Source organism: Hemicordylus capensis, chromosome 3, assembly GCF_027244095.1.
Source record: "Hemicordylus capensis ecotype Gifberg chromosome 3, rHemCap1.1.pri, whole genome shotgun sequence".
Classification (NCBI taxonomy): domain Eukaryota; kingdom Metazoa; phylum Chordata; class Lepidosauria; order Squamata; family Cordylidae; genus Hemicordylus; species Hemicordylus capensis.
This window is the reverse complement of record NC_069659.1, coordinates 270267690-270289909: the sequence shown is the minus strand read 5'-3', so window position 1 is coordinate 270289909 and position 22220 is coordinate 270267690. Positions and strand designations below refer to the sequence as shown.

Here is a 22220-nt window from a genome sequence, read left to right as displayed (position 1 = left end):
ACTTGTGAAGATGGTAATTATCAATTAAGATTATAGTGAAAGAATAGTAGGCAGATTAGTTCTTACTAGAACTTCTTGTTTTAACTCCCACTCTCCTACTCTCTCCCCCTTCTGCTAGGGGTTCCCATTGGGCTGCAGAGCCCAGAATCTTTATAGAATATGGGTTAATCCCTTTCCTAACCAAGTTAAATTCTAAACCTAACATAATTCAACCCAATACAGTCTTTCTCCTCCTAACTTATTACATCACAATGAACCTCAGTTATATAAAAGCAACACATCAATACTGCCTCCAAGATAAAACTATCTCTATGCCTTTGTTCCAATTCTAGCCACATTTCAAGTTGAGACTTGTGGAGAAAGGGAAAGACACTAGGGAATGAAGACATTTTCTTCCAGGTTCCTGCAAACAACTACCTGCATTAAGGGCAACGTCTAGCCTGCTACCTCTAATGGAGAACGGTAGTGGTTATGTCCATTCACTTGCCTATATTGGAATACCAAAAAGACAAAAAAGATCAGCATTCAGTTACACTGAATATAGCTCTCCATCTATTGTGTTCTTACTCCCACTAAAGGAAAGATTGCTAAAGAAGTTTCTAAATGGCTTTGGTTCCAGAGATATTACAGCTCCCACTGGCTTAAAATTTAAAAGACCTTTAAGGTAGAAGTAGGCCATCAGCAGTTCTGAGATGAAATTGAGAAACAAGCTACCCCCGAAGATACAGAACCAAGTCAAAGCCTCATTGTTTACAGCCCTCCCTTCAAGAATCCTTGTCCATAAAAGCTTATTGCTAGAGCAGAAGGCAACAGGCAAAGAAACAATGCAACAGAAGGCAGAAATCCATGGCTCCTAGGAAACTGACAGCAGCAAAGGACAAAATCTTACAAGAAATTATGTTCTATACAACAAGTTGAAACTGTTACCTTCAAGTGTTATCTTCCAGATTGCACTATACAACATTGGTAAGTAAAAATCCTTGAACAATTTTGTCAACACAGTTCTGTAGATGAAACTAGACTTCATCCTGGTTTTTTAAAAAATATATCAACATCTAATAGTCAATATACTTTTTGCTGCTTATATATCCAAAACAAAGCAGAACACTTTGAAGTACAGTTATATTTCTGAAGAAAAGATGCTACTGTAACAGAAGTTTCCTACGCATAAAAGTTCTTTTGTGGACTTAGGTCTCACACATTAACTTTGCTTATAACATTAGGAGTGCTTTATCCAGGACTATAGCCCTCTTCAGATGTGAATGGAACTTCTGCCTCCAGCAGTCAGTCATTCCCCCTCACTCCCACTGCTGTGCAGTTCACACTTGCAATGTTTGTCTGAAGAGGCAAACGTTGTAAGCATGATGGTGGATACTTCCATGATCAGCAGGCTCACATTCATTCTGAGATGTTTTGCATATACTGGTACTATTAATATTGCTTAGTATTGATTAATTTCCTTCTGAAATTGGATGGCCTGTCCAAATGAAGAGAATGGAACACAAACTGTGGCAAAAGAAATGCAAGGTGACAATAAGGGAAGTGAAAAGAGAGTTTGAGGAACATTTAGCTAAAAGCATCAAGGGAAATAACAAAAACTTCTTTAAATACATCAGAAGTAGGAAACCTGCCAGTGAAGTGGTTGGACCATTAGACAATGAGGGAGTGAAAAGGATTATTAAGGAAGATATGGAAGTTGCAGAGAAGCTAAATGAGTTCTTTGCGTCCGTCTTCACAGCAGAGGATACTGAGCATATACCTGTTCCTGAAAGAGGCTTTCCAGGGATGGAGGCTAAAGAACTGAGTAAGTGACAAGAGATGATGTTCTAAACTGTCTGAAAAAACTGAAAACTAGCAAATTGTCATAGCCGGATAGCATCCATCCAAGAGTCCTCAAAGAACTCAAATGTGAAATTGCTGACCTCCTTGCTAAAAAACTTATCCCTGAAATCAGGCTCTATACCGGAAGACTGGAAAGTAGCCAACGTAACAATGATTTTCAAAAAGGGATTCAGGGGTGATCTGGGAAATCACAGGCTGGTTAGCTTAATGTCTGTTCTCAGCAAATTGATAGAAAGCATCCTCAAGGATAACATTGTAAAGCACAATTGTAAAGCACAAAAGAAGAACAGGCCCTGCTGGGAGAGAACCAGCATGGCTTCTGCAAAGGGAAATCTTGCCTCACAAACCTTTTGTCAACAAGTGTGTGGATCAAGGTGATCCAGTTGACATATTATACCTGGACTTTAAAAAAGCTTTTGACTACGTTCCTTATCAAAGACTCCTGAGAAAACTTAGCAGTCATGGGATAAGGACACAAGTACATGTGTGGATTGCTAACTGGTTGAAGGACAGGAAACAGAGGGTAGGGATAAATGGAGAGTTTTCACCATGGAGAGAAGTAAGAAATGGGGCCCCCCAGGGATCTGTACTCGGACCAGTGCTTTTTAATTTATTCATAAATGATCTAGAAGTAGGGGTAAGCAGCAACGTGGCCAGATTTTCAGATGATACCAAACTCTTTTGGGTAGTGAAATCCAAAACGGATTGTGAGGAACTCCAAAAGGATCTCTCCAAACTGTGTGAGTGGGTGACAAAATGGGAAATGTGGTTCAATGTTGGCAAGTGTAAAGTGATGCACATTGGGATGAAAAACCCCAACTTTACATATACACTGATGGGATCTGAGCTGTTGGTGACTGACCAAGAGAGGGATCTTGGGGTTGTGATGGACAGCTCGTTGAAAGTATTGACTCAATGTGCGGCAGCTGTGAAAAAGGCCAATTCCATGCTAGGGATCATTAGGAACGGGATTGAAAATAAAACTGCTTTTATAATGCTCTTATACAAAACTATGGTGTGGCCACACCTGGAGTACTGTGTACAATTCTGGTCACCACATCTACAAAAGGACATTGTAGAACTGGAAAAGGTTCAGAAGAGGGCAACCAAGACGATCAGTGATCGGGGCCTAGAGCACCTTTCTTATGAGGCAAGGCTACCACACCTGGGGCTATTTAGTTTAGAAAAAAGATGACTGTGGGGAGACATGATAGAGGTCTGTAAAATCATGCATGGTGTGGAGAAAGTGGATAGAGATAAATTCTTCTCCCTCTCACATAACACTAGAACTAGGGATCATCCCATGAAATTGATTGCCAGGAAATCTAGGACCAACAAATGGAAGTACCTTTTCACACAACACATAATCAACTTGTGCAATTCTCCGCCACAGGATCTGGTGACAGCCAACAACCTGGATGGCTTTAAGAGGGGTTTGGATAACTTCATGGAGAAGAGGTCTATCAACAGCTACTAGTCGGAGGGCTGTGGGCCACCTCCAACCTCAAACTCAGGATGCCTCTGAGTCATAGTTGCAGGGGAGTAACAGCAGGAGAGAGGGCATGCCCTCAACTCGTCCCTGTGGCTTCCAACAGCATCTGGTGGGCCACTGTGTGAAACAGGATGCCGGACTAGATGGGCCTTGGGCCTGATCCAGCAGGGATGTTCTTATGTTCTTAATTGATTAATATTGATACCGTTTTCCTACAAAAGTTTCCAAAGCCATTTACATGGTGGTGGGGAAATAATAAATACATGATTGTTCCCTGTCCCCAAAGGGCTTCCTGTCTAAAAAGAAATGTAAATTATACACCAACAATAGCCACTGGAGGGAAGCTGTGCTGGGGTTGGATAGGGCCAATTGCTCTCCTTCTGTTAAATATAAGAGAATCACAACAGTCCAACTTAATTAAGCCTGCATAACACCTTTTGCACTCCATTTTACAACATACAGACTAGGTTATTCCCCGCACACACACACACTTTATCTAGGAACATTCTCTCTCTCAACATACACTTTGAAGACTAGTTCTAGAGAAATCAAAAGCTTGCTCACTACTTTGTGATGTCCTACTTGGTACTAATAAGGTATGACCTTTCTGTTACTACTATTGAACAGCCTTCACCTTGAGAACGGTTATAAGAACACAACAATGCATAGCTGAGAATACGAAGCCCCACAATAGGTCAAGATGGAAAATAAGTGTTTCAATAGCCTGAAAATAAATGTTTCAATAGACTCCACTGTTGTGAGTAGTACAGCCTAGACCCATCAAAGGAAATCTGGTAACAAATTCCTATTACTCATCATTATACAAAAATCTGTTGCCAATATCCACAAATACTTTAGCATCACTTAAAAGGAAATAATGGGGCGAGTTGGCATAAGAGAACAGTTTGGGCTCACAGCCATCATAAAGAGTTATTTTTCATCTGTGCTGCATTTAAACAGATGGGCAGATGTGTAGAGTTTGAAAAACTCCTGGTGTTGTCTGGCGAGTACTTATGCTGCTTTGGATACAAGTGCTTTAATGGATTTGATGAAATATACAGCCTTGCTTGATTCCTTGAAGGATTGGTTGGTCCCACTTATTTGTTCAACCAATTTATATATTTCCTGCACAGCTTACAATCCCATACCAACAATTCAAAAACAATAAAATATACTGAAACAGCAGATAAAGTTGCATAAAATCAGTAAGCACAGGGACTAAACAGGCTTATTAAAAATCCTTGGAAAGTTTTTTTAAAGGTATTTATCTGCCACTGGAAAGACCAGGTGAGCTTCCTTGGAGAGATCATTGCACAAACAGGATTCCACCTCTGAAAAGACCCTTTCTCCAGGTTTTTTCCATACCTGAAATGCCTCTCCCACTGGAGGCAACTGGAGAAAGGCCTCCAAATATCATCTTAGTATATGATCCTTCAGGTACCCTGATCTCAAGCCATGATATCTGGCAATGAAAAATGTTGGATATCTTTCTCGAAAAGGGATATTTTTATCCCTGGCCAGCCTCTTAGCAGCGTTTAAAGTCCTTTGATTGATGATTTCCTTGACATAGTTAAGGAGAAGCATGATGGGATCCCCAGATGTGCTTCTTTTTCTTTCTGGATGCAAAGTAGGTTTATCTTAGTTGGAAAGCTCTTAGTGATCTCCTGTATGTGATGGCATAGCCAAATTGCAATGGACTATTTCTGTGTGTCTAATTCCTTGAAAGATCCAGTTTTATGTAAACAGGAGAGTTATATATGAAACAGAACTCTTTTTTCTGCTTTTTAGGGGATCCTAATCAAAATATTCCTATGCTCCATTTTGGTCCAAAAGACTTTATTTCTTCTGCTACGACAGTCTTAGCTCCATAGCAGTAGATAGACCCTCCATTTCAGAGACCCTGCATTCCACTTTTGTAATTTTTAGTCCCTCCTTACTCCATAAGTTTGGGAGGGTACTCATAATCGTTTTATTACTAGCATAGTAATCTCCTTCATCATGGCTTGAACCAGTACCAGAAAGGTTCTCTCTCCCGTATAGGTAGGATGCTCTTGGTCCATCTGATGTAGCAGATTACACAGCCATTTGGCAGGAACTGTCCCCTGATTGGCCATGAAGGGGCAGGAAGTTGTTTAGTAGGACCAGCCCTACTAAAGACATTGCAAGCAAAGGGTCATAGGGTGTGCTTTTCAGAGCTGCATATTCACAAGTGCCAGCCCATGCAAGCACAACACTTTATTACAATCATGGCTGCTACTTCCTGAAACCTGCTACCAAAGGCAAATGCACCCAGATGACCAAAACATTGTGGTAAGAATGTTCATTATTTGTCCTACCTGGGTAAAGCGCAGGGCAGAGGATCTGTGTCTGAGAGTGCCATTAACCCCGGTGCCAGGGTTGTGTGTATGCTCAGGCTGCACTCAGCCCAAGCATACGCAAAGTCGAGTGCCCAAATCCGGGAAGAATCCCCCAGTGCATCACTCTAATTGCATGGTGCATTGTGGGATTCCTGGAGGCCAGGGAAATTAGTCTCTGCCTCCAACAATCCACAGTGCACACAGCAGTGTGGATTGGATGGTGCGTAGAAGATGACACAACAGATTGTCTGGGGAAAATTAGGTCCATCCCTGCCTCCCGCCCTCCCTGCCTCTAGTATGGTCGTGTGCACAATCTTGTAATTCTTGCAATAGCCTTATAAGGGAGATCAGTATGATTATCTCAAAATTGCACATAGCAGTCCAAGGCTGTAAGAGAGTGGCTTGCTTGAGACCACTTTGCAGATTCACATAAGGGACTTCGTACTGTTTTTCTTGCCATTGTACTATACCAGTAAGCTTACATCTCCTGGGTGGAGCACAGTGTAATGAGACTGAACCTCTAACAGGCAGCTTGGAGAGAAACTGGGACCCCTTCATTTACTGTTATGTGGCATTTTTTCTCAGTGTTTCTTAATGGATCTTAAGGATCTCATGGCCGGATTTTTCCTCAGGTTTGTCCAAATGACCTTCATATGCATCACTCTGCCTATAATGCATTAAGTGCTATATTTCTCAAACTGAACTAGGAGTACAAGATAGAGAAGCTAAGAGATAACATTTTACTGTCAGTTTCCAGGATGTTACCATCTTAAAGTGTCATCAATGTACTGTCCATGTAATCAGTCAGGATAGATGTCACATACTTCAAGATAAGCTGCAACACAATGCTGTTAGCGTAATCTCCATCTAAAAGGCTATAAATTTATTATAGCATTCAAGATATTGAGTGAACTTCAGCTCTAGCACTCTCTGCATCCCAAATGAAACACCTCACTTCCCCTAATGACAGATTGCATTTAGAATAAATATATGTAGGTGTACTGCCTAAGGTCTTTGATGGAAATTGGCAAGAAACTTGGCTCTGCTATTAAGACTAAAATTAATGTTCTCTGACAGAAGGAATGACTGTGTTCCAGCTGTCCTGCTTGTGCTTCTTATTAGCCAAACTCACTCAGTAACCTTCAGTCAATTCTTACTTTGAGTCAGGAGCTTCCAAACTTTTGCCTAGGAAGCAACTATTGCTTAGCACACAGTGAACCCCCCCCCCCAACTTCATGTTGACTATTTAGAAGGAGGCTTCATCCAAGATACATTCTATTACTCAGAATTTTTTATTAGTGGAATGCATTTATGAATCTTTTGCCCACTAGTCTGGACCATGGTAGATGGTTTAAAAGGAAATTGCTGAGTCTGTGTGGAGATTTCAATATATTATAGGTTTATCTGAGATGAAAGTTGTGGCTAAGCCTCAGAATGGGAAAGAAAGACTAAATAAGGCTGTTCCAACGATTCACGGAAAGCGGGCTAAGGGAACTTAGCCCACTTTCCGTGGATCGTAGGAACCACCAGGCTCACAGGTGGGTCTGATGCTCCCAAGGTGGCTAGCCCGCCTAAATTACCCTCCCCTTAAATGAGGTTAATGGAGCGAGCGCTCTGTTAACCTCATTTCGTTGCTCATGTATGCAGGAAGCCAAGAGGCAAAGCAAGGGGAGAGGGAAGCATAAGGAGGAGCTGAGGAAAAGAGCACTGGGAGGAACTACAGTTCTCAGATGCCTGTGTGTGCCTTCCTGATGTGCCTGCATGCCTTTCCCGCTGGGCCCATGGGCTCACGTTCCTGCAGAAGAACCTCACCCCCACCCCCCAGCACTGGAAATGTGAGGAACGCACAGAGATGGCTGCAGTGGGAGCAGATGCCTCTGTATGGCAGTGTGTGTGTGAGCAAACACACACTCATGCACACATGCGCTGCAGAGTCATCAGCATTGGATGCTCCGATACACAGCCCCATTTACAACTGCTATAAATATGGAGTTGTATACTGAAGCTGCACAAGTGGCTGCAACTGGTACAAAATACTGCTACTAGATTGCTGATGAGAGCCTCACGGAGCGTGCATATCATGTCTTTGCAGGCGCGTAACAATGATAGGGCAAGGGGAGACAGTTGTCTGGGGGCCCCACTGCCTGGAGGGGCACCCCAGGGGCACCCATTGCCCCCTGCCCAGCCCCATAGCCTCTCAGCCACTTGCCCTCTTCGCCGTCTCTCCTGCTTGTTCTGCTGGCCGCAATCGAAGCAGCAGGCAAGCTGCAAAGAGCTCCTTTTCTCCCACCTCCCAGCTGATCGGCGGGTGGGCGGGGCTTCCACGGAGGCCTCCGTGTAGGCCGCAGTGAAGCCTGAACTCGAGTAGGGCCCAAGCCAGCCAGGAAGGAGGAGGTAGCCAGAGTGTTCTCGGCAGCAGAAGACCCCTTGCTGCCCTGCTTAACCCAGACCAGCATTTGCCAGGTAGAGTGTGAACTCCTTTTTGTGGTTACCTTTCCCGCCCCCCCCCCCATATATAGGGATCTGCTTGCCATAGGGCTTGGATATGGGGGGGGGCGAGAAGTCTCTGAATATTTATTTTGAAACAGCTTGGAAAATTTGCTGACTTAAAAAAAACTATCTAAAAAGTCCTATAAGTGGCTTGTTTCATGGCAGAAAATTGCAAAAACTTCTGGAACAGTATTTTATTAATTTTATTTATTCATTCATTCATTTATAAATGCACTTATGTTCAAGTTGTTTTGCAACCCAGAAGATCTGAGTGAGAACTGTGAAGCATGTGTGGTGCTTTTATTTTATTTTTCTTGTGTGTGAACTGCTCCCCAATAACTTGCAGGGACTTCAGGGTCAATCTGGCCAACATGTGAATGCAGCACCTCCATTCCAGAGGAGATGTGTCTTAAAGGGCTTTAAAAGCCTCCTGTGAAAAACCTCCTGCAATCAAACTTGACTGAATTTATTCAGAATTCTGGGAAAACAAACATAGGTTCACCCTGCATGGTTGAAAGTCTCCTTTGCTAATCTGTAGCAAGGGGCCCATTTTAATAATTCATCTTTCTAGTGTGTTCTAGGCATTAAAAGTAATACAAATGTATAGTACTCAATGTATATCACTATATATTGTGATGTGTGTGTGTGTGTATTCAGTGAAATGTATTTGCAGGCAGCATACTTATTTTGGAATATCAGACTTAAATCCTTGGGGGCCTGGGGTGTGCGGAGGCCCTGGACTTTGGTGGGGGGGGCCCATTTTAAAATCTTGTCTCTGGGCCCACTCCAACCTTGCTACGCCCCTGTGTCTTTGCTATATAAGCTTTACTTGATTCCCATCTGTTTCCAGGTCCAGTTCAAGATGCTGGTTATTGCCTTTAAATCCCTAAACAGTTTGAGCTCTAAGTACCCCAAGGACTGTCTGCTCCCACATGAACAAAACTCATTCAGCACACAGATGAAAAAAATTAGAGAGAACACTGGTTGCCAGGCTGCTTGAAGGAACTTGAGGTGATATTTATGTATTTATTTAATTTACTATTATATTTATACACCACCCCAAACTTCTGTCTCTGGGCAGTTTATAGCGACATAAAACATATTAAAACAGAAATCAAAACCTTAAAACAATTTAAAACCACAAGTCTAGCTGAAAAGCTTGGGTGAATAAATGCATCCTTAGAGACTTTTAAAGCGTTGTCAGAGATGGAGAGGCTCTTATTTCAGCAGGAGCACATTCTAGAGTCTTGGGGCAGAGACAGAGAAGGCCGGTCCCTGTGTACCAGACAAGTTGGTGGCATTTGCAGACAAACCTCCACGGATGATCTCAATGGGTGATGAGGCTCATAATGAAGTTCTCTTAAATACCCTGAGCTTAAGATATTCAGGGCTTTATAAATTATAACCAGCACCTTGTATTTTGCCCAGAAATATAGTCTCTTTGAGATGACCCAGAGACCCACCTGGCTGCCGTATTCTATACCAACTGCAGTTTTCAGACTACATACAAAAGCAGCCCCACATGTAGTGCATTGCAGTAGTCTGGTCTGGAGGTTACCAGCATATGTACTCCTGTTCTGAGGTAGCTTATCTCAAGAAAAGGACGCAGCTGGCATATGAGCCAAAGCTGATAGAATACACCTCTGGACACTGTCTCAACCTGAGACACCAGGGGGAGTTTGGGATCCAGAAGTACTCCCAGACTGCGTACCTGTTCCTTCTGGGGAAGTGTGACCCCATTCAGAACCGGCAGATCAAAATTGTCTCCTGAGTTCCGACCACACACAATAAGTACCTCTGTCTTATCTGGATTCAGTCTCAGTTTGTTATCCCTCATCCAGCCCATCACTGCCTCCAGGAAGGCATTTAGGGAAGTTATGCCTAATCATAGTTTATGTCTATGATGTTGATATGGAGAAATAGATTTGGGTGTCATCAGCATACTGATAACACCCTACCCCAAATCCCTTGATAATCTCCCAGCTTCATAGACATGTTAAAAAGCATTGGAGACAGTATGGAGCCCTGAGAGACACCATATACAACTTCAAATTTTGATCAGCAACAGTCTCCAATGGACACCATCTGGAATCTGCTAGAGAGGTAGGAGTGGAACCACTGCAAAGCAATGCCTCCCACCCCCAATCCCCTAAGATGCTCCAGAAGTATACTATGGTTGATAATATGGAAAGCTGCCATGGGATCCAAAAGGACCAACATAGTCACACTCCCTCTGTCAGTTCCTAATTGGAGATCATCCATCAGGCCAATCAAGGCAGTCTCCACCCCATAGCCCACCCGAAAGCCAGTTTGAAATGGGCCTAGATAATCAGTTTCCTCCAAGACTGTTTGGAGCTGAGATGCCACAACCCTCTCAATTACCTTGCCAAGCCAGGGAAAGTTGGAGACAGGCCTATAGTTGCTTAACTTTGAGGGATCCAATGCAGGCTTCTTCAGAAGAGGTCTAATAATTGCCTCCTTAAGACAGGAAGGCACCCTCAGAGATGCATTTATAATATCTACCAGGCCTTCTACAACAACCCCCTGCCAGATGAATGAATACTTTATTACAGTCTTTGACCCAACAACACAAAAACAGCACCAAAAAATAGTATACATTGTACAAATACATAACTGCAGAATCTTCATGCTATCAGTACGTATAACTTAAACCATTTCAGACCTAACCTTACATGCAGCTGCACAGATCCTGGCCACACACAGAGGCGTTTCACACGATTAGTGTGTAGCGCCTTGAGGTGGTTTGCAGGGAGAGAGGGCTTAGCCCGCTCTCCAAGCGGATGATTGCCTGCAGAGCCCTGGGCAGCTGGATCAGCCGCCAACACGACTACCGACTCTGGGGGCTGCAGGGATCGGGGGGCACTCAATCCCCGGAAGTCCCAGGATGCCTTGAGTGAGTGTGCAGGGCATTCTGGGGAGACCCCCGAGCCCGGGAGGCTGCTTGTAGCCTTCTGGTTGGGGGTCTACACGTGTGTCATTGCGTGTCACAGTGGCACATGAGCAGAAAAATGAGATTAACCGAGTGCTTGCTCCATTAAACTCATTTAAGGGGAGGGGGAATTAGGTGGGCTAGCCGCCTTGGAACCACAGGACTCGCTTGCGAGCCCGGTGGTTCCAACGATCACCAGAAAGCAGGCTAGGCTCCCTTAGCCCACTTTCTGGTGATCATCAGAATAGCTTCACAGTGTATTATGGGTGCATAGCGATCAGCTAAAAGGAAAGAAGTGTATTCATCATCTGTTCTATAAGGCATATTTAATAAGAGAGGAGAAATGAGAGAAATACAAATATCTCTATAAAATGAACAATATAAAAGAACATGAGTCACAGACTCAGTGGCCCAAGCACAGGAACATACCCAGCTGTTAAAGGAGATTTTTTGATACCTGCCCTCTAACACCGCAGATGGAAGTGCATTAAACCGTGCAAGAGAAAAGGCCCTTCTCTGAGACAGAATGGTTAATCTTGTTAGATAGTGAGCTGGTTTGGGATAATCTGGAAAGCTGCCAGGAAAATTTCTTTCAGAGACTAGTCCTACATCACTCTGCTTTTCAATGTCCACTATACATTTCTTTGAAAGTCCTTTAGCAGCATCAAGTCCCAATGGCATTAAAAACTGAGATGAAAATCCATGCCCAGCATACCATAGAGGCATTTACACCAGCTAGATTGAAAGCCGTCTTCTAGAACAAGAGGAGCTAGGCCTTTAGGACGAAAAATAAGTTTAAGTCAAGTTTAGCCTCCACTCTTGTTTAATAGGTTTAGACTCCACCAGGGGCGTAACTACCATTAGGCAAGGGGAGGCGGCTGCCTGCGGCCCCCCACACCTCGAGGGGCCCCCCAGAGGCAAGTCACATGACTATATATTGTGAAGTGTGTGTGTGTGTGTATCAGTGAGGGGCCCATTTTAAAATTTTGTCTCTGGGCCCACTCCAGCCTTGTTACGCCCCTGGACTCCACGCTTGTTTGGCCAGCTTCCAGCTGTAAAATGGCACTGGGGATGCATCTAGAGATCGATAATACAACACAAAGAAATTTGGATGGAACTATCTCCATGTTTTAAAAGTTATAGATAGAGACCCCATACAACAGTTGCGAAAGCACTTTAGTCTCATAGACCTTAATCTGTCAAGCATGCTTCTTATGGGTTTTTTTTTTAAGCTAAAGACCATAATCTTAGACTTTTGAGCATTTATGGTTAGATGTTCCTCTTCACAATATTGGGCTAGCCTGCTCTTCTCATACCGATGAGTTTTCTAGCTAAAATAACTGCATTGTCAGCTTAAAGTAGTATTGAAATAGTTCTACAGTGGCTAGTTTAGAGGGCTGTCCATACATACAATAAGAGAGTTTATATAAAAATTGAAAAGGAGTGGGGCCAAAATGCAACCCTGCTTGACTCCATTATGTGTAGGTACAGACTTGGTCAAATGTCCTTGAACACTACATCTCATCCTCAACCAGATATTCTCCTGCAGTATCCGGATAAGAAGAAGCAACCAGTGATCAATAGAAAAGTTTGCAAGTTTACGCCTGTAGCGAATTATAGCCTTTGTCTCAGAGTAAGCTCACGTGAGGGAAAGAAATGCCAAATCATCCCTGCTGAGCTTTCCGGCAAAGGCGACTCCTAAAACTTTCCTGTTATCTTGGTAGGTTCTAAAATGGCTGCCACCCCACCCCCCTCTATTCCAGGCTTGAACCTTACTAGGCTTGGGGTGGAATTCTCAGGGAAAACCGCTTTATTTTGCTATTGGAACAGTACAAAAATCTTCCATGTGCAAGCCTACATGTGGTGAGAAAACTGGTAGTTGCCGAAAGTCTGAGGACGTGTTTGCACCACAGTAAGACCCTTTTCCAACCTCCACTTCTTCTGAGTTAAAAATCCACTCGGAGAGTCTTGTAAAAGAAAAGAACAAGAAGAAAAACTGTTTTATTCAAATGCTACAGACTGCTTCTATCTGAGGCTCTCTCAGCTTTTAGTTACAGGTAAAAATACTCAGTAGGTTACAAGAATACTTCAAAAAGCACCCAGAATGATGTTGGGGTGGCATGCTTTAAAAACCATGGTTACCTAGTTGCAAGGAACAGGTATGTAGGAAAATAAAAAAGCACCTTTAAAAGCTTACAGATATTTGCAACACCCTGGCTGGATGGGCGAAGGCTAGTGTTTCTTAGTTTAGTTATGTTACAGGTAAACAAACATAGAACAGTTTCAAGGATATACAGAGCACATGCCAAAGAAATAGTAAGTCTAACGCAAAATCTTTCTAAACAAACTTTCCCTAGACTAAACTTCCTGAAGCCTAAGCCCTGGCTTCCTTTGTCTAGAACTCACCAAATCCTGTATGAGAATTCATTCCTCTGCAGTTCTACCTTCCAAGAGCTGCAGTCATCCTCCAGCAGCTATCCTCCATGGCTGCACGTGCTATCCCTGCACCCACAGCATGCTCCTTCTAACAAAGAAAAACTCTCCTTCTCAACGGCTCTCTAGTTCCCACCCACCTGGTGTGCTGATTGGCTGAACCTTGGAGTTCTCCAGCTTGTCAGTCAGGACAGGGTTCACTTCCAGTTAACTCCTTAGGGGCGGGGTGGCTGGTCACTACAACTCCACAAATGCTCCCTAGGGATGGAATTGAATGCTGCCTTGAAACCAATAAAGGCTGAAACAAAGGTGAAGAAGAGCTACTTTTCAGCCAGATGTTGTAGTACGAGGGCCTGACCAAGAGTTGACTGAATATTCCTGAGCCCCACCAGTTCCTTCCTAAGTGTTTTATCATGTTCCAGCCAATCCATAAGTTTACCATATAGATGTCTAGCATATAATTTGCTAATAATGCTCAACAAACTAATTAGTCGATAATTAGAAAGGTCGGAGTGTTGGCCTTTCTTATAAATGGGAACATTCACAGCTGTACCCCATTACCCCAGAATACAGGCGGATTGATCAATATGAGTAAGCAAGACTAACAAGTACAGGGGCCCACCATTCAATATTCAGTTTTAACAGTTATGTCGGGATCTGATCAAATCCCCAGGACTTACCCAATTTAAGCTGGGTCACTAAATTAGTGACCTCCTTTATGGAAACTGGGAGCCAGATTGGGAGAGGTTCCAAATGAAGTAACAGGTATTTCATCAAAGTAAATGCCCCATACAAGGCCCTAAAGTGGGCTACTCACACCTCCGCAGGGATATGACAACCCAATCCAGGGCCCCTGTCAGAGGAGTGAGCGGGTACAATATTCCAAAAGGTCGCTGTATCATTGGTCCTATAGGTGACTCATAGCGGCAAGGTAGGCAACTGGAGCGCAAATGGAGGAAGACTTGACTTGAATCCAACAGACTGTGACAAAGAGCACATCTAAAGATATATGCTCAGGCAATACGTGCGGCAGAGGCAGTTCTTTTCTGCCTGTATTGCCTCTGTGAGTTCATGTCCAGCAGAGTTGTTCAGGGTTGTTAGGGGACTAGTATCCGCTCCTCCTCCCTTGAACCAGAATTTGGAGTCATCAGCTACCCGCTGTGATGTGTTTAAAGAGTTTTTCGCAGATAAAATCTCTCAGATTTGGGCCGACTTAGATGGAGACTCCACAATTAATTTGATGTCTGAACTGGAGGTGCCCAACAATTGCTCTTATGTGATTCAACTGGATTGGTTTCAGTTTGTGACTCCTGAGGATGTGGACAAGCTGCTTGGAGCGGTGAAGCCTACCGCTTGTTCTCTTGACCCTTGTCCAACATGGCTTGTTCGATCTAGCAGGGAGGCTGTTGTAGACAGCCAGGTGGAAATCATAAATGCTTCTCTGAGGGAGGACAGGATGCCTCCTTGTCTTAAGGAGTCAATCATTAGACCTCTTCTAAAGAAGCCTGCATTAGATCCCACAGAGTTGAGCAATTATAGGCCTGTTTCCAAACTCCCATGGCTGGGCAAGGTAATTGAGAGGGTGGTGGCCTCTCAGCTCCAGGCGGTCTTCAAGGAAACTGATTATCTAGAACCATTTCAAACTGGTTTTCTGGCGGGCTATGGGGTGGAGACTGCCTTGGTCAGCCTGATGGATGATCTCCAATTGGAATTGACAGAGGAACTGTGACTGTGTTGGTCCTTTTGGATCTCTCGGCGGCTTTTGATACTATCGACCATAGTATCTTTCTGGAACGTCTGAGGGTGTTGGGGGTGGGAGGCACTGTTTTACAGTGATTCCGCTCCTACCTCTCTAGCAGATTCCAGATGGTGTCGATTGGAGATTGTTGCTCTTCAAAATCTGAGCTTAAGTATGGTGTCCCTCAAGGCTCCGTAATTTCTCCAATGCTTTTAAACATCTACAGGAAACCGCTGAGAGAGATCATCAGGGGATTTGGAGCTGGGTGTTACCAGTATGCTGATGACACCCAAATCTACTTCTCCATGTCAACTTCTTCAGGAGCTGGCATATCTTCCCTAAATGCCTGCCTGGAAGCAGTAATGGGCTGGATGAGGGAGAAAAAACTGAAGCTGAATCCAGATAAGATGGAGGTACTTATTGTGTGGGGTCAGAACTCCAGAGATGATTTTGATCTGCCTGTTCTCGATTTGGTCACACTTCCCCAAAAGGAACAAGTTCGCAGTCTGGAAGTACTTCTGGATTCACACCTCTCCCTGGTTTCTCAGGTTAAGGTGGTGGCCAGGGTTGCTTTCTATGCGCTCTGGCTGATATGCAAGCTGTGTCCATTTCTCGAGATCAATGATGTCAAAATAGTGGTACATCTGTTGGTAACCTCCATACTTGACTTCTGTAATGCTCTCTACGTGGGACTGCCTTTGTACGTAGTCCGGAAATTTCAGTTGGTTCAGAATGCGGCAGCCAGGTTGTTCTCTTGGTCATCTCGGAGAGACCACGTTACTCCTTCACTGATGGAGCTACACTGGCTGCCAATAGGTTTCCGGACAAAATACAAAGTGCTAGTTATAACTTATAAAGCCCTAAACAGCATAGGCCCTGGGTATTTAAGAGAGCGTCTTCTTCATTACGAGCCCCACCACCCATTGAGGTCATCTGAGGAGGTACTGCCAACTCGTTTGGTGGCTACACAGAGATGGGCGTTCTCGGTTGCTGCCCCGAGATTGTGGAATGTGCTCCCTGCTGAGATACGATCCTCCCTATCTCTGGCAATTTTCAAAAAATACCTGAAAACCCATCTTTTCGTCCAAGCTTTCTCACCTTTCTAAAATTTCTAGCTTTTAATTTCTGGTTGATTTTTAAATTGTTAATTTGTTTTAACTTTTTTGTATATGTTTTTAACTTGTTTTATGCTATTGTTAACTGCCCAGAGATGAAAGTTTGGGGCGGTGTACAAACTTGATAATTAATTAATTAATTAATTAATTAATTAATTCACAGGTTTCCCTAAGTGCAGCTATCTCTTTTTCTGTTATTCATACTTTTTTTTTTCTTATGAAGTATGCATTGTTCCATAATTAGACCCTCTTTAGCCCTGTAAAGTTTTAAATTGGCAACTAGGTAACTAATGCAACTTTCTTTGCATTAAAGTAATCTTGATCAAACCACCCATTGGTACTATATCTACATCCACTGGGTCTATTCATAGCACATTGGACAAAGGGCTGTTGAATCAACCTAATAAGGGTCTGAAATTGGTCAAATACCCCATCACTCATTTAGCAAGGTAGCCCAACGTTGTAATTATCTGAGAACAACAACTCCCTAAATTGTTCATCTAGCCAGGTAGATCATTTCACTCTAGTAAACCTGTCACTGTCTCTGAGGACAATCTGAGATTCAAGGACAATCTGAGCTCAAGATGTAATCCCTCTGCAAAGGGTTTCAGGGAAAGGACCAATGGAAGATGGTCACTATCTGTTTGATTGTCTATCTTAAATTGGTACAACAGATTCAGTAGATTATATGTGTGGGGGGGGGGACTATAACACTTGCCTTCACCCCTGCCCACCAAGTGAACTCCCCCACTCTAGAATCTTTCGCTGCCCCATTCATCACAAAGAGATCCAAAGAGTTCATTAAGCCCCTGCTAGATAGTATAAGCCATGTTAGAAAAAGGTCAAGAGAACTGTTGGTAGGCCACACTGCACCAAGCAGCCTATCCACATCATCAGGATTCACAAACCGAAACTGATCCAGCATAACCACTTAAGAGAACTTCTGGACACTCCCGCATTTGACTCTGCAATAATTGTAGTGTTTGAGTCTAAGTCAGCCTGAATACGGCAGATTTTATCCACAAAAAAACTCATTTAAAATGTCACAATGTGTAACTGATGGTTCCAAATTCTTATTCAAGGGAGGAATCCAAAACAACTCCACTGGATGTGAACTTGTGGATGCAATTTGGGCAGCAAAGAATTGCTTCTTTGCTGCAAATATTGCCTGAACATAGGTCTTAAAATGTGCTCCATGTTGTTATCTGTAAGATTTGAGTCAAGTCTTTCTCTACTTGCGCTTCAGTTGTCTACCTTGTTGCTTCAGCTTCTTTATACCAAAGGGCCAATTTTGAAGCGGGCCAGAGATGATGCATAGGAGCAATCATGGCTACTAACTTAGTGAGTTTTCTGTTCCAGTTCTCCACCAGGGCATCAACAGAATCACCACCAGAGCTAACTACAAATCCTTCCAAGCCTTCTTGGAATCCTGTTGGATCCAATAATGTTCTAGGGTTGACCATCTTAATAGGCCACTCACCCCTGCAGAGGTCGGATGTGACTGTGAGTCCAACTTTAACCAGATGGCGGTCCGTCCACAACAGTGGGGAAATCCCAGGAGTCCCCATGCACGGAATACCATCCTGATCAGAATAGAGGACCAGATCAAGTATGTGACCAGCAACATGTGTCAGTCCCAAGATCACTTGGGATAGGCCCATAATTGTCATGGCTGCTATGAAGTCCTGAGCATCCTGGACAAATTGGTTTGAAGTGAACATTGAAGTCCCCCACCAATATAAGCCCGGGAGAGTCCAATGCCAATGCCAAGACCAAGTCTGTCAGCTCAGTTAGGGACTCTTTTGGGCAGCAGGGTGTTGCCAAAACAGCTCTGTTTCAGGGTGACTCCAAAAGCACCCCTCCATCTGATATCACAACAACATTGCTTCATGGGCTCATAAGCAGTGCACAGTGAGATTTTCACCCTGCCTAAGCTAAAAAGGCATTCACAGCCTAAGCTAAAAAGGCATTCACAGCTGGTTGCTTGGCATGAGCAAAGCATGAGGCAGGGCACCCCAAGGTAAGACTGCAGGGGGCATCCCCCTGCAGGGCACCCCCCTTAGCACAATAGCTAAGACTGCAGGAGGGCATGCCCAGCCTCTCTCTTGTGATCTCGAGGGCAAAAAGCCAGCAAGTAGACTTGATCCAAAGGTACACCTCAAGGGAAGAATACTCCCTTTTCACAAGAGAGATATCATGACCAGCACTCTCTACAACAACCCTGAGAAGAGCAAGCATTTCCCAATTCCAAGCCATCATCAATAGACTAATTGGCTGTCAATGACCAGCGCAGAGGCAGCCCATCAAATTTACAATATTTTTGTATCTGGAGCATCATCTCCATCTCAAAAATAAGCCTTAAGACTAGCTATTCAGATTTCCACATACACTTCCACAAGCTACTCCTGCCTTTTGTTAGGCAGTCACAGCCAAGACTGATCAGTTCAGAACGAAGGACTTCATTGTTCTAAGTAGTTTCTGCCCCTCCAGGGAGGGTGAATGACTTGGGAATTGCCTCCGGGCATGTTTTGGAGTGAGTACTCATGGCCAAACCACATGGCCTTGGAATCAGAATCTATACGGACCTTTACCCTGCTGTTTCTCAAGGGTGCAAGTGGTAGCCTTTTACCCCTCACCCTTTCTTCTTTCTCCCTTTCTGCTTTTTTCCTGTGAGAAGACCTGCCAGGGCATCAGCCTGTACGTGCACCGAACGCAGCAACAGACGGACAGGTAAGCTAATCTCCTGCCTCTTTGAGTCTCCTTGCCCCCTTCTTCTCTCTCTACCCCGCCTCTAAATGCTTTCTACAGCAAGCCTTAAAGCAGGCTCTGGTCCAAGCACCTTAGCCAAGTCGATCAACTTATAATTAGGACACTAAGCTAAATTGCCTTCAGGGGGATTCTGGTCGAGACTATCGGTTAAGATTTAAACCTTTCTGTACCCCATTTTTATCCCAAATAGATCTTTAAACTGTATTTCTGTCTCCTCTTCATTTCCAAAATGCAAAACATGCTCAAATTGATACTGTAATGGGACTGATCCCTCCAGCCAAGCTAATGGCTCAGCCAAGCTAAGCCAAAAGTATAGTTGGAGTGTCCTAGCCAAGCACTAGGGGTGTGCACAAAACCGGAAAACCCAGTTCAGTTTGGTGGAACTGGACTCGAACCAAACTAGGTCCGGTCCATTTCTGGGAACACTAGAGCTGGGCCTGGTCCAGCTCTAGTCCGAATCAGTTCGGGCCCGGCTTGGGGAGGAAAAGAAATACTTGTTTTTTAATGGCAGACTTACCACCATTGCTGGGCTCCAGGGGGTGGGGGTGGATCCCTGATGTCCCCCCTCCCCACACCGGGCCCCCCCAGTCATTTCTGGCCTATTACGAGCTGTTTTTAGCCTGTTATGGGCCTCTCTGTGGTGGCGGCGGACATTCTGAAGGCCGCCATGCATGCCCAACGGCCATCTGCGTGACCTGGGTCATGGCCGCTGCCACAACAGAGAGGTTGTAACAGTCCAGAAATGGCCCCCAAAGGCCCCCAAACAACTCTTAATGATCCCCAGACCTTAATGGCCCCCGACAAGACCGGCGGGTTCGGCTCGACTTGGAACTGAACCAGGCCCAGTCTGGCTTGAGGGCAAGCCCTCGAGCTGGGCCAGTTCAAGTGCAAGCCGGCTCAACCTTGAGCAGGTTTGCACATACCTATCAAGTGCTCTGGAGCAGTTCTACATCAACAAAAGTCCCAGTCTGTTCCTTGTCTCCAAACTTAAGTATGCACTTTCAATACGGCCAGACACTTAGACACGGATCTTGGTAAGGGAGATATTACTCACCTCCCTGCCCACATCTTCTCGCCTGCTCCTCAACAGAGTACCCTGGAGGGAGAAGGTGGGACCATACTGGGCCACCAGCCTCCCCCAACCATGTCTCTGTGATATGAACCAGTGTGATATACAAGATTTTGGGGCTGTTCACACAACCACACTCATGGGAATGGGATAGACAGGTGGAGGCAAGGTTCAAGCTACCTTAGCCTAGTCAATTTTTCACAGCCCCTGCAATGCACAAGCCATGCGTCCACATGACCAGTGCCTATGGGAGCAGTGCTGGTAAACAGAGGTCAGGACTCATTGTCCTGGCCTCTGTGAATCCCACAGTGCACCAGATGCCTAGCGCAATGCACTGGGAAATTCCCCCAGGGGATGGGCCCTCTAGGCACCCATCTCTGTGTCAGTGTGAGCTGCAAGCAGCTCATGCTGACACATGATCCTGGGAGCCGGGTTAAGGTTTGTGCCCTTAACCTTGGCTAGCTGCCAGGCTGCGGCACTGTGTTTAGCACTGCAGCACTGCCGGGATCCTTGCAGATCCCAGCAGTTCTCACAACCAGCAAGCCCAGGTTTGGATTCTCATGAAAACAGCCTCTTTAAATTTTTAACACCATTGAATGACTTTAACATACTAAATCCAGCACAACCTAATCTTATGATCTAATATACATATATATGTGTGTGCTTCTGGAGAATAATCATGTGTTCTGAAATACAGGCAAGGGAGCTCCTTACATGGCCTTCCAAGGCTAGTTTATTTTATTTATTTTACATATTTTTATACTGCCCAAAACTTACATCTCTGGGCAGTTTACAACAAGATTTTTAAAAAAACATTAAAACATTAGTTATAAACAAAAACAAGAAATTTAACACACAATTTAAAATTTTTAAAACAATATTCTAAAACAACATTAGGAACATAGGAAACTACCATATATTGAGTCAGACCATTGGTCTATCTAGCTCAGTATTGTCTTCACAGACTGGCAGCGACTTCTCCAAGGCTGCAGGCAGAAATCTCTCTCAGCCCTATCTTGGAGAAGCCAGGGAGGGAACTTGAAACCTTCTGCTCTTCCCAGAGCGAATTCATCCCCTGAAGGGAATATCTTGCAGTGCTCACACATCAAGTCTCCCATTCAGATGCAACCATGGCAGACCCTGCTTAGCTATGGGGACAAGTCATGCTTGCTACCACAAGACCAGCTCTCCTCCCACAAGACCAGCTCTCCTCCTGGGTGAGCCTGGGTGAACAGATGCGTCTTTAAGGACTTTTTTAAAATTGTCAGAGATAGGGAGGCTCTTATTTCACTGGGGAGCATATTTCAAAGCCTTGGGGCAGCAATAGAGAAGGCCCGTCCCTGACAGGCCGGTGGCAAATGCAGATGGACCTCTCCTGATGATCTCAATGGGCGGTGGGGTTCATAACGAAAAAGACATTCTCTTAAATACCCAGGGCCCAAGCTGTTTAGGGCTTTATAGGTTGTAACTAACACCTTGTATTTTGCCCGGAAACATATCAGCAGCCAGTGTAACACCTTCAATATAGGAGTAATATGGTCTCTCCTAGATGTCCCAGAGACCAGCCTGGCTGCCGCATTCTGAGCCAACTGTAGTTTCCGGACTACGTACAAGGGCAGCCCCACATAGAGCACATTACAATAATCCAGTCTGGAGGTTACCAGCAGATGTACCACTATTTTGAGGTCACCTATCTCAAGAAATGGACGCAGCTGGCATATCAGCCAAAGCTGATAGAAGGTACCTCTGGCCACTGCCTCAACCTGGGACACCAGGGAGAGACTTGGATCCAGAAGCACCCCCAGAGTGCATACCTGTTCCTTCTGGGAAAGTGTGACCCCATCCAGAACAGGCAGATCAAAATTGTCTCCCAAGTTTCAACCCCACACAATGAGTACCTCCGTCTTATCTGGATTCAGTCTCAGTTTGTTATCCCTCATCCATCCCATTACCGACTCCAGACAG

General features: G+C 44.5%; 1 protein-coding gene across 1 annotated transcript in view; it reads left to right on the top strand.

Annotated features, from left to right (window-relative positions):
• Positions 1-22220, top strand: part of LOC128350595 (pancreatic lipase-related protein 2-like) — a 60986-nt gene that overhangs the window by 10390 nt on the left and 28376 nt on the right. The window contains exons 2-3 of the mRNA XM_053308992.1: positions 9032-9192; positions 19095-19147. The gene's annotated coding sequence lies outside the window, so the exon portion shown is untranslated. The remainder of the gene's footprint in view (positions 1-9031; positions 9193-19094; positions 19148-22220) is intronic.